Source organism: Pristiophorus japonicus, chromosome 2 (genome assembly GCF_044704955.1).
Source record: "Pristiophorus japonicus isolate sPriJap1 chromosome 2, sPriJap1.hap1, whole genome shotgun sequence".
In the NCBI taxonomy this organism is placed as follows: domain Eukaryota; kingdom Metazoa; phylum Chordata; class Chondrichthyes; family Pristiophoridae; genus Pristiophorus; species Pristiophorus japonicus.
The window spans coordinates 70,304,050-70,324,145 of NC_091978.1; the positions used below are offsets into that span (position 1 = coordinate 70,304,050).

The 20,096-nt window shown below is 43.8% G+C and overlaps 1 protein-coding gene across 1 annotated transcript in view; it reads right to left on the bottom strand.

Moving 5' to 3' along the window:
* The window catches only part of ccbe1 (collagen and calcium binding EGF domains 1), a 461,189-nt gene that overhangs the window by 440,082 nt on the left and 1,011 nt on the right, over nt 1-20,096 (bottom strand). The gene's annotated exons all lie outside the window — the stretch shown is intronic.

The window sequence follows — 20,096 nt, forward strand, 5'->3', positions numbered from 1 at the left end:
AAAATGTCTTGCAAAGAGCTCGACGGGCCAAATGCCTTCTACTGTGCTGTAACGATTCGATGATTCTATGATGCTATAAATGTTCGGTTCCAGATCAGAAAAAAATGATTACTTTGTTTTGTCGTAATTTTAACAGTTTGAAATATGTGTGAAGCTCGATGGAAAATATGAAAACTTTTGTATATATGAATTTAATTGACCATTTTGGTTCATGTTTTAACATGTTGGATGTGATTTTGGGTCCAAATCTTGCATGATGTGAAGGAAGGAACTAAGTAAATTGAGACACAAAGGAAGGAATTGACCTGAGGAACTTAAGCGAGGAAGTGAGGAAGAGTTATAGAAAACTAAACCAAGAAGTGAAGTGAAGAAAAGAAACAAAATGAGAAAATTGTGTACAATTTTGGGTTTTTTTGATAAAAAGATTCTAATTAAGGTGTTTCCTCATTCTATAGACCGTTTAGCTTGACATCGGCAGTGGGGAAAATGCTGGAATCAATTATTAAAGATGTGATAGCAACGCATTTGGAAAGCAGTGACAGGATCGGTCCAAGTCAGCATGGATTTATGAAAGGGAAATCATGCTTGACAAATCTTCTAGAATTTTTTGAGGATGTAACTAGTAGGGTGAATAAGAGAGAACCAGAGCTTGTGATGTATTTGACTTTCAAAAGACTTGTGACAAGGTCCCACACAAGAGATTAGTGTGCAAAATTAAGGCACATGGGATTGGGGGTAATGTATTGATGTGGATAGAGATCTGGTTGGCAGACTGGAAGCAAAGAGTGGGAATAAACGGGCTCTTTTCAGAATGGCAGGCAGTGACTAATAGGGTACCACAAGTTTCAGTGCTGGGACCCCAGCTATTTACAATATATATCAATGATTTAGACAAAGGAATTGAATGTAATATCTCCAAGTTTGCAGATGACACTAAGCTGGGTGGCAGTGGTTGCTGTGAGGAGGATGCTAAGAGGCTGCAGGGTGACTTGGACAGGTTAGGTGAGTGGGCAAATGCATGGCAGATGCAGTATAATGTGGATAAATGTGAGGTTATCCACTTTGATGGCAAAAACAGGAAGGCAGATTATTATCTGAATGGTGACAGATTAGTAAAAGGGGAGGTGCAACGAGACCTGGGTGTCATGGTACATCAGTCATTGAAAGTAGGTATGCAGATACAGCAGGCAGTAAAGAAAGCAAATGGCCTTCATAGCAAGAGGATTTGAGTATAGGAGCAGGGAGGTCTTGCTGCAGTTGTACAGGGCCTTGGTGAGACCACACCTTGAGTATTATGTGCAGTTTTGGTCTCCTAATCTGAGGAAGGACATTCTTGCTATTGAGGGAGTGCAGCGAAGGTTCACCAGACTGATTCCCGGGATGGCAGGACTAACATATGAAAAAAGACTGCATCGTCTAGGCTTATATTCACTGGAATTTAGAAGAATGAGAGGGGATCTCATAGAAGCGTATAAAATTCTGACGGGATTGGACAGGTTAGATGCAGGAAGAATGTTCCCGATGTTGGGGAAGTCCAGAACCAGGGGTCACAGTCTAAGGATAAGGGGTAAGCCATCTAGGACCGAGATGAGGAGAAACTTCTTCACCCAGAGAATTGTGAACCTATGGAATTCTCTACCACAGAAAGTTGTTGAGTCCATTTCGTTGGATATATTCAAAAGTGAGTTAGATGTGGTCCTTACAGCTGAAGGGATCAGGGGGTATGGAGAAAAGGCAGGAATGGGGTACCGAAGTTGCATGATCAGCCATGATCATATTGAATGGTGGTGCAGGCTTGAAGGGCCGAATGGCCTGCTCCTGCACCTATTTTCTATGTTTCTATGTTTCTATCAGTCTCTGTGTGCTTTGTCCTCTGTGATGGAGATGGGCATGCTACTCCTGGGGTTCCACTGATGTTACTCTGAATTTGGATACTGAGGGATGTTGCAGAGTGGCCCAGGGTAACTTCCCTCTGATTTTCCTTCCTTAACTCTAGATTGGCCAAGATAATGAGGTCAGCATGTGAAATATTTACACTCAAATTCACATCCTATCACATTGGTGCTTTATAGTTCGATTGCTATCATACAAATCAATAATGCACAAGGACATATATTTTATTGGCTTTGTTGGTAAATACATTGTCTGATTAGTGCCGAGCTATACAAATCAAGAAGGCCACAGGTTTGATTTTCCAGTTTGACTGATCTTAAACAGGGCTGTGGAGCAGCTGATACAATCAGCCTAGTGTCCCTGGGAAAGTAAAAGGAAAAATCAGCTAAGATTCCCTGTTCATGATTGCCGATCAGTGAACATTACAGAAAAAGTGTGTCATGAGAAGATAGGATTAGGCTTGGTTGTGATTCCCTCCCTGGTGAATTAGAATGCCAACACTCACTATCCAGTCTCACACATTTGGACAAAGCTACTGGAAGATGGCCAGAGCCCATAGAATGATACTCAAGTAGAAGTCAGCATCTTCTAGAGGGGAGGAAATTGTATACACACATACACATGGGTGTAAAGAGGTAGCATACATTTTCCATTGTGAAAATAATATAGCTATTTTCAAGTTAAAATAAACACATATATACATCATTTTTGACCTGTTCTTTTTGAATCTGATTCAGGTTGTTGTGTTGCAAAGACATCTGCTGGCATGATGGCCAAATAAGGCTATTTCTGATGTAGTTGCAGAAGGAGGACAGAGAATTAAACTCACATTCCACAGCCTGGGTGGCACAGTAGGTTGGCAGCTTATCTTTTTACCTTTGGGACCAGGGTTTGAATCCAGCCCAGACTGATCAGATTAAAGTCTGCTATCATCTGACTGAAGTTAGTTTGAGCAATCTCAACCCAATTCCTAGTGGGCTTGGACACAAATCAGAACTAACCCGAATCTGTCAGTAAATTGGCAACTTTGTTCAACTTTGCAGAAGGATGGCAGCCATGGGAAATGGAAAAGTACTGTCGAGAATGCTGTACTGAGGTTGGAACTAAGGCACACTGTAGGGGCAGAGAAAGTGGGAGTTTAACTCTACATTAACCCTCTGCTGTGACTGATTTGTCACTGCTTGATATTAATACTGGTTGCCTGAAATAGAAAATGCTCCTTTTCCTATTTCCCAAATCTAAAACTCTTAACAGAAAACTGTCTGTACAATATGGTAGGGCTCAGATGATACCACATTCTGCAAAAGCAAAAGTTAAGCAGTTGGCTGTTTTCATCCATACTCTGAGAATAAGTAACTATCATACAGATAGAGGGCCTGAAAATGTGAGGAGTGCGAAAGGAGGGGCTAGCCTAAACTGGAACCTGCGTCTTCCCCTTAAAACTCAGTGATGCCAAGGGCACTGGGCTGGAGGTGAGAACTCCTGACAGCTCTCAGTTGAGACTAGGCTTAAGATCGATGTAGGTGTGGTGGGGCTTGCTTGGAGTCCAGATCAGGCTCGAGGACTGGAGGCAAGCCACAGAGCAGTTGGGCAAAGGGGTTTGAAATGGTCTCTTTTGTAAGAGGGCCACTTGACAAAATAAACAACCTTCTTGGGGGAGGCCTGGCACCTGACTGACTGGCCAGTTAACACCAGTTGTCCCACGGTTTTCAGTAGGGCTCTCTTGCAGGACCTGTGTCCTAATAGATATATCGTTAAGATGGCCCATCAGGGAAGGCAGCAGCTGCCAAGTTCATGGCATCATGGGTGTCTCTGCTGCACAGGAGGGCAGGAAAAAGAGTGGGAGAGCTATAGTGGTGTGGGATTCTATTGTAAGGGGGATAGAGAGGCATTTCTGCGGCCGTAATCGAGACCCCAGGATGGTATGTTGCCTCCCTGGTGCAAGGGTCAAGAATGTCTTGGAGCGGCTGCAGGGCATTCTGGAGGGGGAAGGGGAACAGCCAGTTGTCATGGTTCATATCGGTAAAAAATGAGATGAGGTCCTACAAGCTGAAATTAGGGAGCTAGGAATTAAATTAAAAAGTAGGACCTCAAAGGTAGTAATCTCAGGATTGCTACCAGTGCCGCGTGCTAGTCAGAGTAGAAATAGCAGGATAGTTAAGATGAATACGTGGCTTGAGGAATGGTGCATGAAGGAGGGATTCAAATTCCTGGGACATTGGAACCGGTTCTGGGGGAGGTGGGACCAGTACAAACCGGACAGTCAGCACCTGGGCAGAACCGGAACTGATGTCCTAGGGGGAGTGTTTGCTAGTGCTGTTAGGGAGGGTTTAAACTAATATGGCAGGGGGATGGGAATCTATGCAGGGAGACAGAGGGAAGTAAAATGGGGGCAGAAGCAAAAAGTAGAAAGGAGATAAGGAAAAGTGGAGGGCAGAGAAATCAAAGGCAAAAATCAAAAAGGGCCACAGTACAACATAATTCTAAAAAGGACAAAGAGTGTCAAAAAAACAAGCCTGAAGGCTCTGTGTCTCAAAGCGAGGAGCATTCGTAATAAGGTGGATGAATTAACTGTGCAAATAGCTGTTAATGGATATGATGTAATTGGGATTACAGAGACATGGCTCCAGGGTGACCAAGGCTGGGAACTGAACATCCAGGGGTATTCAATATTCAGGAAGGATAGACAGAAAGGAAAATGAGGTGGCGTAGTGTTGCTGGGTAAAGAGGAGATTAAAGCAATAGTAAGGAATGACATTATCTTGGATGAAGTGGAATCGGTACGGGCAGAACTGCGGAACATAAAAGGGCAGAAAATGCTAGTGGGAGTTGTGTACAGACCACCAAACTGTAGTAGTGAGGTTGGGGATGGCATCAAACAGGAAATTAGAGATGCGTGCAATAAGGGTACTGCAGTTATCATAGAAACATAGAAACATAGAAAATAGGTGCAGGAGTAGGCCATTCGGCCCTTCGAGCCTGCACTGCCATTCAATAAGATCACGGCTGATCATTCCCTCAGTACCCCTTTCCTGCTTTCTCTCCATACCCGTTGATCACCTTAGCCGTAAGGGCCATATCTAACTCCCTCTTGAATATATCCAATGAACTGGCATCAACAACTGTCTGCAGCAGGGAATCCCATAGGTTAACAACTCTCTGAGTGAAGAAGTTTCTCCTCATCTCAATCCTAAATAGCCTACCCCTTATCCTAAGACTATGTCCCCTGGTTCTGGACTTCCCCAACATCGGTAACATTCTTCCAGCATCTAACCTGTCCAGTCCCGTCAGAATCTTATATATTTTTATGAGATCCCCTCTCATCCTTCTAAACTCCAGTGAATAAAGGCCCAATTGATCCAGTCTCTCCTCATATGACAGCCCAGCCATCCCTGGAATCAGCCTGGTGAACCTTCGCTGCACTTCCTTAATAGCATGAACGTCCTTCCTCAGATTAGGAGACCAAAACTAAACACAATATTCCAGGTGAGGCCTCACTAAGGCCCTGTACAACTGCAGTAAGACCTCCCTGCTCCTATATTCAAATCCCCTAGCTATGAAGGCCAACATACCATTTGCCTTCTTCACCGCCTGCTGTACCTGTATGCAAACTTTCAATGACTGATGAACCATGACACTCAGGTCTCGCTGCACCTCCCCTTTTCCTAATCTGCCGCCATCCAGATAATATTCTGCCTTCGTGTTTTTGCCCCCAAAATGGATAACCTCACATTTATCCACATTATACTGCATCTGCCATGCATTTGCCCACTCACCTAACCTGTCCAAGTCACCCTGCAGCCTCTAAACGTCCTCCTCACAACTCACACCACCACCTAGTTTAGTGTCATCTGCAAACTTGGAGGTGTTACACTCAATTCCTTCATCTAAATCGTTAATGTATATTGTAAAGAGCTGGGGTCCCAGCACTGAGCCCTGCGGCACTCCACTAGTCACTGCCCGCCATTCTGAAAAGGACCCGTTTATCCCGACTCTCTGCTTCCTGTCTGCCAACCAGTTCTCTATCCAATCAGTACATTACCCCCAATACCATGCGCTTCGATATTGAACACCAATCTCTTGTGCGGGACCTTGTCAAAAGCCATTTGAAAGTCCAAATACACCACATCCACTGGTTCTCCCTTGTCCACTCTGCCAGTTACATCCTCAAAAAATTCCAGAAGATTCGTCAAGCATGATTTCCCTTTCATAAATTCATGCTGACTTGGTCCAATCCTGTCTTTAATCTATATATAGATTGGGCTAACCAAACTGGTAGCAATACAGTGGAGGAGGATCGGGATGGTTTTCCAGACCAATATGTCAAGGAACCAGCTAGAGTAATGGCCATCCTAGACTGGGTGTTGTGTAACGAGAGAAGATTAATTAGCAATCTTGTTGTGCGAGGCCCCTTGGGGAAGAGTGACCATAATATGGTAGAATTCTTCATTAAGATGGAGAGAGACTAGGGTCCTGAACTTAAAGAAAGGTAACTTCAATGGTATGAGACATGAATTGGCTAGGATAGACTGGCAAATGATACTTAAAGGGTTGAAGGTGGATAGGCAATGGCAGACATTTAAAGATCACATGGATGAACTTCAACAATTGTACATCCCTGTCTGGCGTAAAAATAAAACGGGGAAGGTGGCTCAACCAACAAGGGAAATTAGGGATAGTGTTAAATTCAAGGAAGAGGCCTATAAATTGGCCAGAAAAAGCAGCAAACCTGTGGACTGGGAAAATTTAGAATTCAGCAGAGGAGGACAAAGGGTTTGTCCGGAGATGAGGGGGTTACCGGAGATGAGGGGGTTACCTTATGATGATAGATTGAGTAGACTGGGTCTTTCCTCGTTGGAGTTCAGAAGGATGAGGGGTGATCTTATAGAAACATTTAAAATCATGAAAGGGATAGACAAGATAGAGGCAGAGAGGTTGTTTCCACTGGTAGGGGAGACTAGAACTAGGGGGCACAGCCTCAAAATACGGGGGAGCCAATTTAAAACCGAGTTGAGAAGGAATTTCTTCTCCCAGAGGGTTGTGAATCTGTGGAATTCTCTGCCCAAGGAAGCAGTTGAGGCTAGCTCATTGAATGTATTCAAGTCACAGATAGATAGATTTTTAACCAATAAGGGAATTAAGGGTTACGGGGAGAGGGCGGATAAGTGGAGCTGAGTCCACGGCCAGACCAGCCATGATCTTATTGAATGGCGGAGCAGGCTCGAAGGGCTAGATGGCCTACTCCTGTTCCTAATTCTTATGTTCTTATGTTCTTATGTAATTAGGAGGGGGACAATAGATTATGAGAATAAGCTTGCTGGGAACATAAAAACTGAATGCAAAACCTTATATAGATATGTGAAGAGAAAAAGATTAGTGAAGACAAATGTAGGTCCCTTGCAGTCAGAATCAGGTGAATTTATAAAGGGGAACAAAGAAATGGCAGACCAATTGAACAAATACTTTGATTCTGTATTCACAAAGGAAGACACAAATAACCTTCCGGAAATACTAGGGGTCCGAGGGACTAGCGAGAAGGAGGAACTGAAGGAAATTCTTATTAGTCAGGAAATTGTGTTCGGGAAATTGATAGGATTGAAGGCCAATAAATCCTCAGGGTCTGATCGTCAGCATCCCAGAGTACTTAAGGAAGTGGCCCTAGAAATAGTGGATGCATTGGTGGTCATTTTCCAACATTCTATAGACTCTGGATTAGTTCCTATGGACTGGAGGGTTGCTAATATTACACCACTTTTTAAAAAAGGAGGGAGAGAGAAAACAGGGAATTATAGACTGGTCAGCCTGACATTGGTTGTGAGGAAAATGTTGGAATCAATTATTAAAGATGTAATAGGTGCTCATTTGGAAAGCAGTGACAGGATCGGTCCAAGTCAGCATGGATTTATGAAAGGGAAATCATGCTTGACAAATCTTCTAGAATTTTTTTGAGGATGTAACTAACAGAGTGGTCAAAGGCGAACCAGTGGATGTGCTGTATTTGACTTTCAAAAGGCTTTTGACAAGGTCCCACACAAGAGATTAGTGTGCAAAACTAAAGCACATGGTATTGGGGGTAATGTATTGATGTGGATAGAGAACTGATTGGCAGACAGGAAGCAAAGAGTAAGAATAAATGGGTCCTTTTCAGAATGGCAGGCAGTGACTAGTGGGGTACCACAAGGTTCAGTGCTAGGACCCCAGCTATTTACACTATAGGTTAATGATTTAGATGAGGGAATTGAGTGTAATATCTCCAAGTTTGCAGGTGACACTAAGCTGATTGGCAGTGTGAGCTGTGAGGAGGATGCTAAGAGGCTGCAATAACTTGGACAGGTTAGGTGAGTGGGTAAATGATGGCAGATGCAGTATAATGTGGATAAATGTGAGGTTATCCACTTTGGTGGCAAAAACAGGAAGGCAGATTATTATCTGAATGGTGACAGATTAGGAAAAGGGGAGGTGCAACGAGACCTGGGTGTCATGGTACATCAGTCATTGAAAGTTGGCATGCAGGTACAGCAGGCGGTGAAGAAGGCAAATGGCATGTTGGCCTTCATAGCGAGAAGATTTGAGTATAGGAGCAGGGAGGTCTTACTGCAGTGTACAGGGCCTTGGTGAGGCCTCACCTTGAATATTGTGTACAGTTTTGGTCTCCTAATCTGAGGAAGGACATTCTTGCTATTGAGGGAGTGCAGTGAAGGTTCACCAGACTGATTCCCGGGATGGCAGGACTGACATATGAAGAAAGACTGGATCGACTACGTTTATATTCACTGGAGTTTAGAACAATGAGAGGGGATCTCATGGAAATATATAAAATTCTGACGGGATTGGACAGGTTATTTGCAGGAAGAATGTTCCCGATGTTGGGGAAGTCCAGAACCAGGGGTCACAGTCTAAGGTTAAGGGGTAAGCCATTTAGAACCGAGATGAGGAGAAACTTCTTCACTCAGAGAATTGTGAACCTGTGGAATTCTCTACCACAGAAAGTTGTTGAGGCCAGTTTATTAGATATATTCAAAAGGGAGTTAGACGTGGCCCTTACGGCTAAAGGGATCAAGTGGCATGAAGAGAAAGCAGGAATGGGGTACTGACGTTGCATGTTCAGCCATGATCATATTGAATGGTGCTGCAGGCTCGAAGGGCCGAATGGCCTACTCCTGCACCTATTTTCTATGTTTCTATGTTTCTATCCCCCGCAGACTTCGGTAAATTCACTGGCAGAGCCCTGCAGTGGGTGTGATCAACAGCAACAATTTGTATTTATATAGTGTCTTTAACATAATAATATGTTCCAAGGTGGTTCACAGGAGTGTTATCAAACAAATTTTGACACCAAGCCACATAAGGAGATACTAAGATAAAGCTTGGTCAAAGAGGTTGGTTTTAAGGAGTGTCTTGAAGGAGGAAAGAGAGGTGGAGAGACACAAAGGGTTAGGGAGCGAATTCCAGATCTTAGAGCCTCGGCAGCTGAAGGCATGGTAATCAATGGTGGAGCAATTAAAATAAGGACAGCGCAAGAGGCCAGAATTGAGTAGCAGAGTGGTAGCTCGGAGAGTAGTAGGGCTGCAGGAAGTTAAGGAGATAGGGAGGGACAAAGCCATGGAGGGAATTGAAAACAAGGTTGACAATTTTAAAATTGAGGCATTGCTTAACCGGGAGCCAATGTAGGTCAGCAAGCACAGGGGTGATGGGTGAACAGGACTTGGTGCGAGTTAGGATATGACATTTTTGAATGATGGAAGATGGGTGGGTGGCCAGGAGTGTTTTGGGACATTCAAGTCTGGAGGTAGCAAAGATATGGATGAGGGTTTCAACAGCAGATGAGCTGAGGCAGGATGGAGTCGGGTGATGTTTCAGAGGTGGAAATAGGTGGTCTCAGTGATAGCGCGGATGTGTGGTTGGAAGCTCATCTCAGGGAGCAGGAAGAGAAACCATTACAGGAGATTCTCTGGCTACGACTGGATAGATAAGAATAGAACCAGGTGATTGCAGTCCCACCCAGCTGGACGATGGGGGAGAGGCGTTGGAGGTGAATGGTCTGGTCAACTGCGTCAAAGGCTGCAGACAGGTCAGGAAGGACGAGGTGGGATAGTTTACCTTTGTCACAGTCACATAGGATGTCATTTGTGACTTTGATAAGAGCCGTTTCTGTACATTGGCAGGGGCGGAAACCTGATTGGAGGGATTTGAACATGAAGTTCTGGGAACGTTGGGCACGGATCTGGGAGGTGACAGCATGTCCAAGGACTTTGGAGAGGAAAGGGAGGTTGGAGATGGGGTGGTAGTTTGCAAGGAAAGAAGGATCACAAGTTATTTTTTTGATGCGAGGGGTAATAACAGCAGATCTGAAAGAGAGGGGGACAGTACCTGAGGAGAGCGAACCATTAACAATGTCGGTTAACATGAGGGCCAGGAAGGGAAGTTCAGTAATCGGCGGTTTAATGGGAATACGGTCAAGGGAGCAGGTGACGGGTCTCATGGACAAGATGAGCTCAGAGAGGGCATGAGGGGAGAAACTAGAGAAAGATGTGTGTTCAGGGCTAGGGCAGAGGGGACCTTAGAGGAAATTGGCCCTGTGGGCTCAAGGATGGGAGGGAAACGACAGAGCCAGCTGAATGTTTGGAATCAATCTTAGTGACAAAGAAGTCCATAAGCTCCTCGCACGTTGGAGGTAATGGTGATGGATGGTGGGGAGAGGGGTTTAAGAAGATGGTTTGCAGTAGAGAAAAGATACCGGGGGTTACTTTTGCATTCCAGGATGATCCTGGAACAGAGAACAGCTTTGTCAGAGGACAGCAGGACCCGATAGTGCTTGATGTGGTCCAGCCAGATCTGCCGATGAATGGCTAAACCAGTTGTCCACCATATACTTCCAATTTGTGTCCCTTGGACTTAAGGGAGTGGAGATGAGGGTCTTTTCAGGGGAAACGACCGGGGTGAGAGAGAGTAATGGTTTTAATGGGGACTAGGGCATCAAAGGTGGAGGTGAGGGTGTGGTTGAGCAGATCGGTAACAAAAACTCTGCCAAAACTGCTCACTAGTCCAGGATTCTGCCTAACTTATGAGATCATACCTCATGAAATCTCCAGGCCAGAAGGACAGCAGTCGGACCATAGCATCTATGATCTATGAAATAAGAAATCAGCCAGGATCACTGCAGCTGATGGTCGAGATCTTTTTGCTGGAAAATGTGGCTGTGTGGGCATTGAGTGAGGACAAGATCAGCTGTGAAACCCTCCCACCCAGCGCCATGTCCAATTGCTTACTCCCTGTTTAGACTCATACATATCACTGTGAGGAGTTACTGAAGAGCTTTTCGAGCCCATGTAACTGCACATTAGGAAGAGTCAACACCTTTAGTTAATGAGAAGATAAATTTGCAAAAATAAAACATTTCATTTGAGATCTATCCTCGGGGCCCTAACGGTTATCCCTCAACTGACACCAACAAAACATCATCTGATTACTTATTTCAGTGTCATTTGTGGGACTCTACTGTGAGCAAATTAGCTGCTACATTTATGTGCACAATAACAGTGACTACACTTCAAAAGTAATTCATGGGACTGTAAAGAACTTTGGAACATCCTGAGGTCATGACATATACATAGTTAATTATGTATGGTAGATTTATTTAGTATTTACTTAGTTTTGGGGCTGCTTTTTACATCAACAATGGCTCTCAATGCACAAACCGATTGCCAGTGCATTCCACGTCACTGGTGCGTAACAAACCTCGTGGAAAGATTAATGACTCCAACTGCAGGAGAGATTATTTGCAGTTGGTCACTAAGAAAATTTTACAGTCACTATCAATTATACTAATAGTTAATTATTCCTAAGCATACTTTAGATTTTCTTGATAAACCTTTCTGAGGAATTTATTTTTGATGATGGAAATCAGATTATTGAAAAATGTGCATGAAAATGAGTTAAATGTTCTGTCCCCCTGGCATGTGTGGGAAGGTACTGAAAGTGGTTCTGAATTGCTTTATTGTTGCAGTGGGGCGGGCTGACCACAACTATTGTTTTTACTCTGCACACAGCACACCAAACAGCAACCACCAATAGCGAAGGGCCCATGTGTTGTACATCTCACCATGTAATGTGGCTGTGGTTTGCTCACTGATGGCCCGCCAAGCAACTTTCTCAAATTTCTGTAAAATTACCTTTGAGCTTCAATCATCTGCTTCTTCCTTCTAATGGCTGGATGTAATTTATGTTCAATGTATGAAAAATGTAGCCCAATTAAATGTTCTAAGTAGCTGCATATGACACATGGCAGTATAGCACATCCTTCAGAAAATGGACTGAACTCTGCAAGAAAGCATTTCTTAAATTGAATTTGCGTTAAAGTACATTCACTCATGCATATACATAGGCTCCTTCATAGGTGGAAACCAAGCCGGGGAGAGGGGGAAGAGGGAAGTTAAATGGAGCAGGGGGACCTACCCATCACTTTCCTGTCCCTATCTCACTGATTGCAGTTATATATTGCACTTTTTTAGTTACATTTGTTGCCAAAAATAATGACATCTCAATACAATGCCCAAATTCCCAAATAACTCGTGGCAGATGAGGCTCAATGCTGGAAGCAGGATTTCATAAACTCAGCTATTTTACCCCAAGGCCTGAGTGGGGCAGCAGTGATGGTTGCCCTGCCAGGACAAATCTACTGGGAACTGGAGCCAGGACCAGAAGGCGGTCCAAAAGGTAATCTTTAAAAAAAAAATTATTGTTTCCTTATGGGCCAGGAGGAGCAGAGGGAAACCTTGGGCCTCCCCTGCCTAACTCTTCTCTCCATTTCCCATCCAGGATACCCCTCCTGGAACACTTACCTTGTACCAGACATCATTACCACAAGTACCCGGCAGCACTGCCCGATTTCAACTGCCAGCCTGTCACTTCCCGCTGACGTCCTGGTCTTTTTGGTCAGGAAGTTGACAAGTGACATGTTAATGATGCCTGACCATTAAAATCGGTTAAGCCTGCCAACTGCTGCTCTCGGACAAGCACTTGGATCACTTTGCCGAGTTCCCGCCCAGGAGTTAAAATTGAGCCTTGTACTTACAAAATGTTGAGCATTTCTCCTCCCTGAAAGGAAATGTTCTCCATTTCCTCAGTGAACAAAGCAGGAGAATGGAGACCTGCTGTGTTAGGCTTCTTGGGTAACAGAATCTATATGGTGAGTCCATCTTTGGCTGCTTTCCTTTGTAATGAACAGGGATCAGCATCCTTCTTAATCAAAGATTTTGACCTTCAGACTCTGGAAAAATGACTTTAGTCCAATACTTCACTTTCTGGTTACACTCATTGCTGGAAATGGCATTTAGCATCAATGAAAGATGTTGATCCCACCTCAATACATGCTAAAATTCCCAATGCATTCCTGGCAGGTGAAACTCCTTGCTGGAAGCAGGATTTCATAAGATCAATCCTCATAAGACTGTTTTTTTCACTCTCAGAAAACACAACACCCCGAGGAAGCATCTTCATCATCATCATAGGCAGTCGCTCGAAATCGAGGAAGACTTGATTCCACTCTAAAAGTGAGTTCTTAGATGACTGAACAATCCGATACGGGAATTACAGTCTCTGTCACAGGTGGGACAGACAGTCGTTGAAGGAAAGGGTGAGTGGGTCTGGTTTGCCGCAACCTCCTTCTGCTGCCCGCGCTTGGTTTCTGCATGCTCTCGTCGATGAGACTCGAGGTGCTCAGCGCCCTCCTGGATGCACTTCCTCCACTTAGGGAGGTCTTTGGCCAGGGTCTCCCAGGTGTCGGTGGTGATGTTGCATTTTATCAAGGAGGCTTTGAGGGTGTCCATGAAACATTTCCTCTGCCTACCCGGGGCTCGCTTGCCGTGTAGGAGTTCTGAGTAGAGTGCTTGCTTTGGGAGTCTTGTATCAGGCATGCGAACAATGTGTCCCGCCCAACGGAACTGGTCGAGTGTGGTCGAGGGCTGTAGTAATACCCGCCGAGGAAGCAGCACCTATAATAGAAGTGATTCTTTCACATTCTCGGTTATCGGTACCTGATCTCTACACTTGGCAGTCTGTCTCTGGTGCAAGTGAACCTACCCCACATCCCTCCTTTCACCTGCTTCCTCCTCCTCCAAAAAGGTAAATAGAGCGGATCAATTACAGAAATTCCCACATTCTCATTTGTAAGAATCAGAAGTCTTGCCAACAGCTAAACAAAAAACCTTCAAACAAAAATGCAGCAAAAAATAAATAGTCCACTGTTCAAAATCCACCAATGGAAAATCCAAAGATAAATGACACTATGAAAAATCTATTTATCAGAAATACTTCACTTTAAACTCGAACAGAAAACCTAAAACATGTCTGGTTTTCATCTTCCCTTTTAGTTGGGCGAGGTGAGAGCACAGCACATTCCCCATGAGACAATCGGGAAATCGTGTGAAACCTTATTTAAATACAATTTTACTTCATTTCCATATTAAAATAAAACTCTCATATTGATGTGCAAGTGCACTTAAAAAACTGCCTGCATGATTAGACGCTGTGTGATGTGGGTAGTGATTTACGAATATTTCCCAACCCTTGTTCAACTGTTCCACAACAGCATGAATAATCCTACCGGTGGATACATGTATCCTTTAGTCTGTTTCAAATACATCTAAAGAATACAGTTTAAATTTTAACTTACGGACTTGCTTCAGAAAGAAATGTTAGAGTGAACATTGCTGTATAGAGGAGTATTAGGAGAGTATTTCAATTTTAAAATTCTCATCATTGTTTTCAAATCCCTCCATGGCCTCACCCCTCCTTATCTCTATAATCTCTTCCAGCCCCAGAACCCCCCAAGATATCTGCGCTCCTCTAATTCTGCTCTCCTGAGCATCCCTGATTATAATCGCTCAACCCATTGGTGGCCATGCCTTCAACTGCCTAGGCCCTAAGCTCTGGAATTACCTCCTTAAACCACTCCATCTCTCTACCTCTCCTCCTTTAAGATGCACCTTAAAACCTATCTCTTGGACCAAACTTTTCGTCATCTGCCCTAATTTCTCCTTATGTGGCTTGGTGTCAACTCTTTCTCTTATAACGCTCCAATGAACCATCTTGGGATGTTTTACTACATTAAAGGCACTATATAAGTACAGGTTGTTGTTGTTGTAGTATATGTAGCAAACTCTAGGCTGGATCTTTTCCAAAGTAAAGTGATAGATTTCTTTGGCTGTAACATCAGGAAGATTTGGTAGGAAGGAGCAGAAGTCAGTCAGCAGTTGTCGGGAAATCACTACATTGACATTTTCTTTAACCATATCCTCAACGAAAGCTGCTCAGCCCCTAATAGCTGGAAGGCCTTTTCCAGGATCATTTCATTTGAAGAGCAGGTGACTTCCATAAGACAGCATCTAGGCACCATCTATGAGAAGGAAGAAGACTGGAGAAATGCTGCTCAAGATTTGGTGGCAATTCTATTAGAAACTGGACAAAAGCAATATAATGTGGACTATAAACTGGACACCTATCGGAAAATTGCTCATTTGTACCTGGAAGATGATCCTGTGCAGGCAGAAGCTTACATAAACCAAGCCTCCCTCCTTCAAAACGAATCAACCAATGAACAGCTGCAGATACATTACAAGGTGTGCTATGCTCGTGCCCTTGACTATAGAAGGAAATTTATAGAAGCTGCCAACGATATAATGAGCTTTCATATAGTCTATCATTCATGAAACCGAGCGACTAGAGGCATTAAAGCTTGCATTAAACTGCACCATTCTTGCATCAGCAGGACAGCAACGTTCCCGTATGCTGGCAACCCTGTTTAAGGATGAACGCTGCCAGCAACTTGCAGCTTAGGCATTCTAGAGAAAATGTATTGGGATAGAATTATTCGAGGGAACCAGCTGCAGGAATTTGCTGCCATGCTGATGCCTCACCAGAAAGCAATGACTGCTGATGGTAAAGTCTTCTCAGTCAGTTTTTGTCCTGAAGGTTCCAGTATACTGGACAGGGCAGTCATTGAGCACAACCTGCTTTCGTACAATAATATTACATTTGAAGAGCTTGGAGCTTTGCTAGCAACACTGCCAGCCAAGGCAGAAAAGAAATTGCCTCTCAAATGATTACTGAGGGGCAAATGAATGGATTTATTGATCAAATTGTACACATTGGGGCCGATGTTCATCAAGGCCTCCGCCTGCCCAAGTGCCGCCCAAAGTGGCGCTGATGGCGACCGAGGTACCGGACGGTACTTTGCGCGAGATATTCATCACCGAGGTCCCTCGAAGGTCGGCAAGCGGCAATGGACGGCGTACGCCGCCAATCTGGGCGGTAGCGGGCGGGAGGTCTCATTCTCGGCAGCAGAGGCACTTGCCGCACAAGTGCCACCGAGGATGGAGTCGGGCCCACGGAGGGTCGAAGACCTGGAAAAAAAATTCTGCAGTAAAAAATTTAAAAACTATCGGAAGACCTCCAGGGGACCCCATGCAGGTAAGTCGTTATGGAAATTAAAAAAAAAATGTTCACTTACCTTTTTTACAGGTTCTTTATACTCACCGTCGGAGACACACCAGCCTCCTCACAGCGGTCCATCCCGTTCTGCCGCCGAGTCCTGCCAACTCCCGCCCGCAGGAATCTGGGAGCTCGGCGGGTGGGAGATCAGTTGCGCCACTCGGCCATCTGCTGACGTCAGCAGATGGTTCCTGGTGGCTCTCCCCTCCCGCCGCTCCAGGCCATCCCAAAAGTGGCAATGGGCAGATCAAGAAGAGCAATGTCAGCGGCGGTGAGTTGATGAATTTCGACCCCTTGAAATTCATGAAGCTTTGCCCACATGGGACAAACAGATCCAATCCCTTTGTTTCCAACTCCAATCTCCTAGAGAAGATTAGTCAGGCTACCCCCAAGTGGACAGCAGAGGCAATGGAAACTCAGATGTCACAGTAATAATCTGAACCAAATTTATGGAATTGCAGCCACCACGAAGATTCAGCTGTCCTCGTGACTTTATCTCTAGTGATACTGATTGTTTTAAGTTCCCCTCCCCCCCACTAGCTCCTTGATTATCATTTATTAGAATGCTTTTAGTGTCTTCTACCGTGAAGACCGATACAAAATATTTGTTCAAAGTCTCCGCCATTTCCCTGTTACCCATTATTAATTCCCCAGTCTCATCCTCTAAGGGACCAACATTTACTTTAGCTACTCTCTTCCTTTTTATATACCGGTAGAAGCTCTTACTGTCTGTTTTTATATTTCTTGCTAGTTTACTCTCATATGCTATCTAGGTCCGTGCAGCAGAGCTGGTCTCCAGTCGTCTTGGTTAACCCTTGCCACTAGATCAAGACGAAGCTCTGTCAAGCCCGTGTGGTGGCTGGTGTGCAACGGCCACCACACGTTAAAAAAATCGATGCACAGGCATCTTCCACCCTTCAACATGCAGTTCGGTACCTGGAATATTAGAGCCCTTCATTGCAATATCTGTGAACTCATTGAACTCATCCCTTTGTGGCGTGGAAGTAAATCATCCTCGATTCGAGGGACTGCCTAAGAGTAAGAGAGTAGCAAACACTGCCAGGAAAGAGTCCAAGCTACAGTCTCTTTGGCTAACAAGCTTGCTCTGATTTTTTGTTAACTGTGGCAGTTATTTATCTTTATCATCCTAATTCCCTGCACTTTCTCCATATCTCTTAAATACTGTCCTTCCCTAGTGGAAATCTGGAAAAAAAAAAGATTCGTTCCAGGATGTGGGCATCGCTAGCAAGGCCAGCATTTATTGGCCATCCCTAATTGCCCTTGAGAAGGTGGTAGTGAGCCACTACCTTGAACCGCTGCAGTCCTTGTGGTGAAGGAACTCCCACAGTGCTGTTAGGAAGGGAGCTCTAGGATTTTGACCCAGTGACAATGAAGGAACAGCGATAGATTTCCAAGTCAGGATGGTGTGTAACTTGGAGGGGACCTTGCAGGTGATGGTGTTCCCATGCGCCTGCTGCCCTTGTCCTTCTAGATGGTAGAGGTCACGGGTTTGGGAAGTGCTGCCGGAAAAGCCTTGGTGAGTTGCTGCAGTGCATCTTGCAGATGGTTCACACTGCATCCACAGTGTGCCAGTGGTAGAGGGAGTGAATGTTGAATTTTCTCTCCCAAAAGACTGTGGATGATGCGTCACTTGAAATTTTCAAGACTGAGATTGACAGAGAGTTTTGTTAGGTAAGGGCATCAAAGGATATGGTACAAAGGCGGGTAAATAGAGTTGAGGTACAGATCAGCCATCATCTAATTAAATGATGCAGCTGGCTAAATAGCCTACTCCTGTTTTTATGTTCCTAAGGATATTAAGGACCATGAAAGAGTATGGAATTGGAATTAAATACCTCATAATCATTATTGAAACAATTCAATTTCATTTGATTTTATTTCAACTTTTGATTAAACAAACTACAGAAAGTGCCCCAGGCCTGGGTAGAATATATTCCACTTTGTGACCAAAACAGATTCATTCATAATTCCAAATAAACACATTTACCATTTGCTTGGATATGACAACCAGAGGAAATCTTCTCCCTACTGTGACTATGTCTTGGAAGAATTTATTTACCAATTTTCTCCTCTCCACTTGCTGGATATAGTTCCGTGGACACCAGCCACCCTCTGGTATCTTGACCAAATGGCTCTTCATGTGTGAGTATAGACAAGTGTGTGTTTGGAGCCTTTTGACCATGGAGGGCATCACAGTTGACCTCAATCCTGTGTCTAAATAGAAGCACTTTCTAGCAGAGATTACCAGATAGCGATCATAAACAAGAATTATGGCTGTGTATTGTCCCTTCCCTATCCTGGGGCACTAAGGCCAAATGCAGCACTCCAAGTGCTATCCAGTCTAAGATAGATGGTTGCAAGTATTTTGTTAGTTATAGAATGATTACAACACTCAACTGCTGCAGGTGGTGTTCTGTGTCTAAGGTCTTGAAGACATAGCAACATTTGAAATGCAATGCATGACAACAGCTAGCATATGATGCCGCTTATCTCTGTTACCATTCTTACTTTCGCTGGTGTGAATAATTATATTGGGGAAGAATGAAATTACAGATAATACAAAGCCATACAAGTTATTTAAAATCATAAATTTTTCACTGGGAAGGACTGGTCTGAGTGTGATCTTCATACAATCTCTCTGTCAAATATCAGCAAAGTTTGGGAAGTCACGTGGAACTGCTCCAACCTCATCCTTTATAGTTTAACAGATTCCTTATAAATTCCTATGAACTGTCTAAGTGATAACAGGACAGTGCTGATAAGCCAAAAAGCAATCCAAATCCAATTTAAAGTGACCATAACCATGTTTATTTTCTCTCTCACTGGGACCTGCAAATAACTCCTTGGTTGTATTGCAACAAATGGATGCATTTTTAAAAGCAGTCTGAGCAAATGGCCATAGTTATATACTCCCCACTTCTATTGCTTTTATGTAGAGGAAAGCAGTGTTCTACAGTTACACATCCAAGTGCCAGTGAGATTTCTAAGGATGTAAAGAGCTAGCTGATGGCTGGATAGCAGCATGCACGAGTTAACTTCAATTGATGTGCATTGTTAGTGACGGAAAACTTGCTGCCAGCACATAATTGTCAATTTCTACACATTCAGCAAAATTACACAAGTTTTGGTGCAGTGAAAAAAAATATTTAGTACAACTGTGAGCAAAAGATATTGTAAAACTGTTCAGTACATAAAACATTAGCTCCAGAACCTTTGTGTTAAGTACCTACTAATTCAGCAGGATGACTTTTTGATTAATTCCAAACTTCTTAAAACACTCCACAGAGATTCTTAACAATCATTTTTAATATTGTAAAGCATTTATTGGCAAATAAAATCAAATGCATTTGGTTTCAACTGTTCTGTGCCATAACATTAAATGACATTAGATTCAGTGTGCTTTGAGAGAAAACTGAGACAAATCTGGCTGCGGTACTTAATGTACATAAGATGTGAACACTGGCAACTGCACATTGACTTTCATTCAACATAGAAGAACTACCCCTGCTAAGCAGATGCTTTCTATTATCACCTTGGTCCAAAACCAGCTATCTTGGCAAAGTAAGGATCTTTTTTTACACCCAAATTAAAGCTGGGGTTCCAATTGGATTCACATGTAAAGTAGTACCCACTGCACCCACTCCAGCTAAGGCTCTTTATATACAATGAGCCAATTATGTTACTCAGTTTGC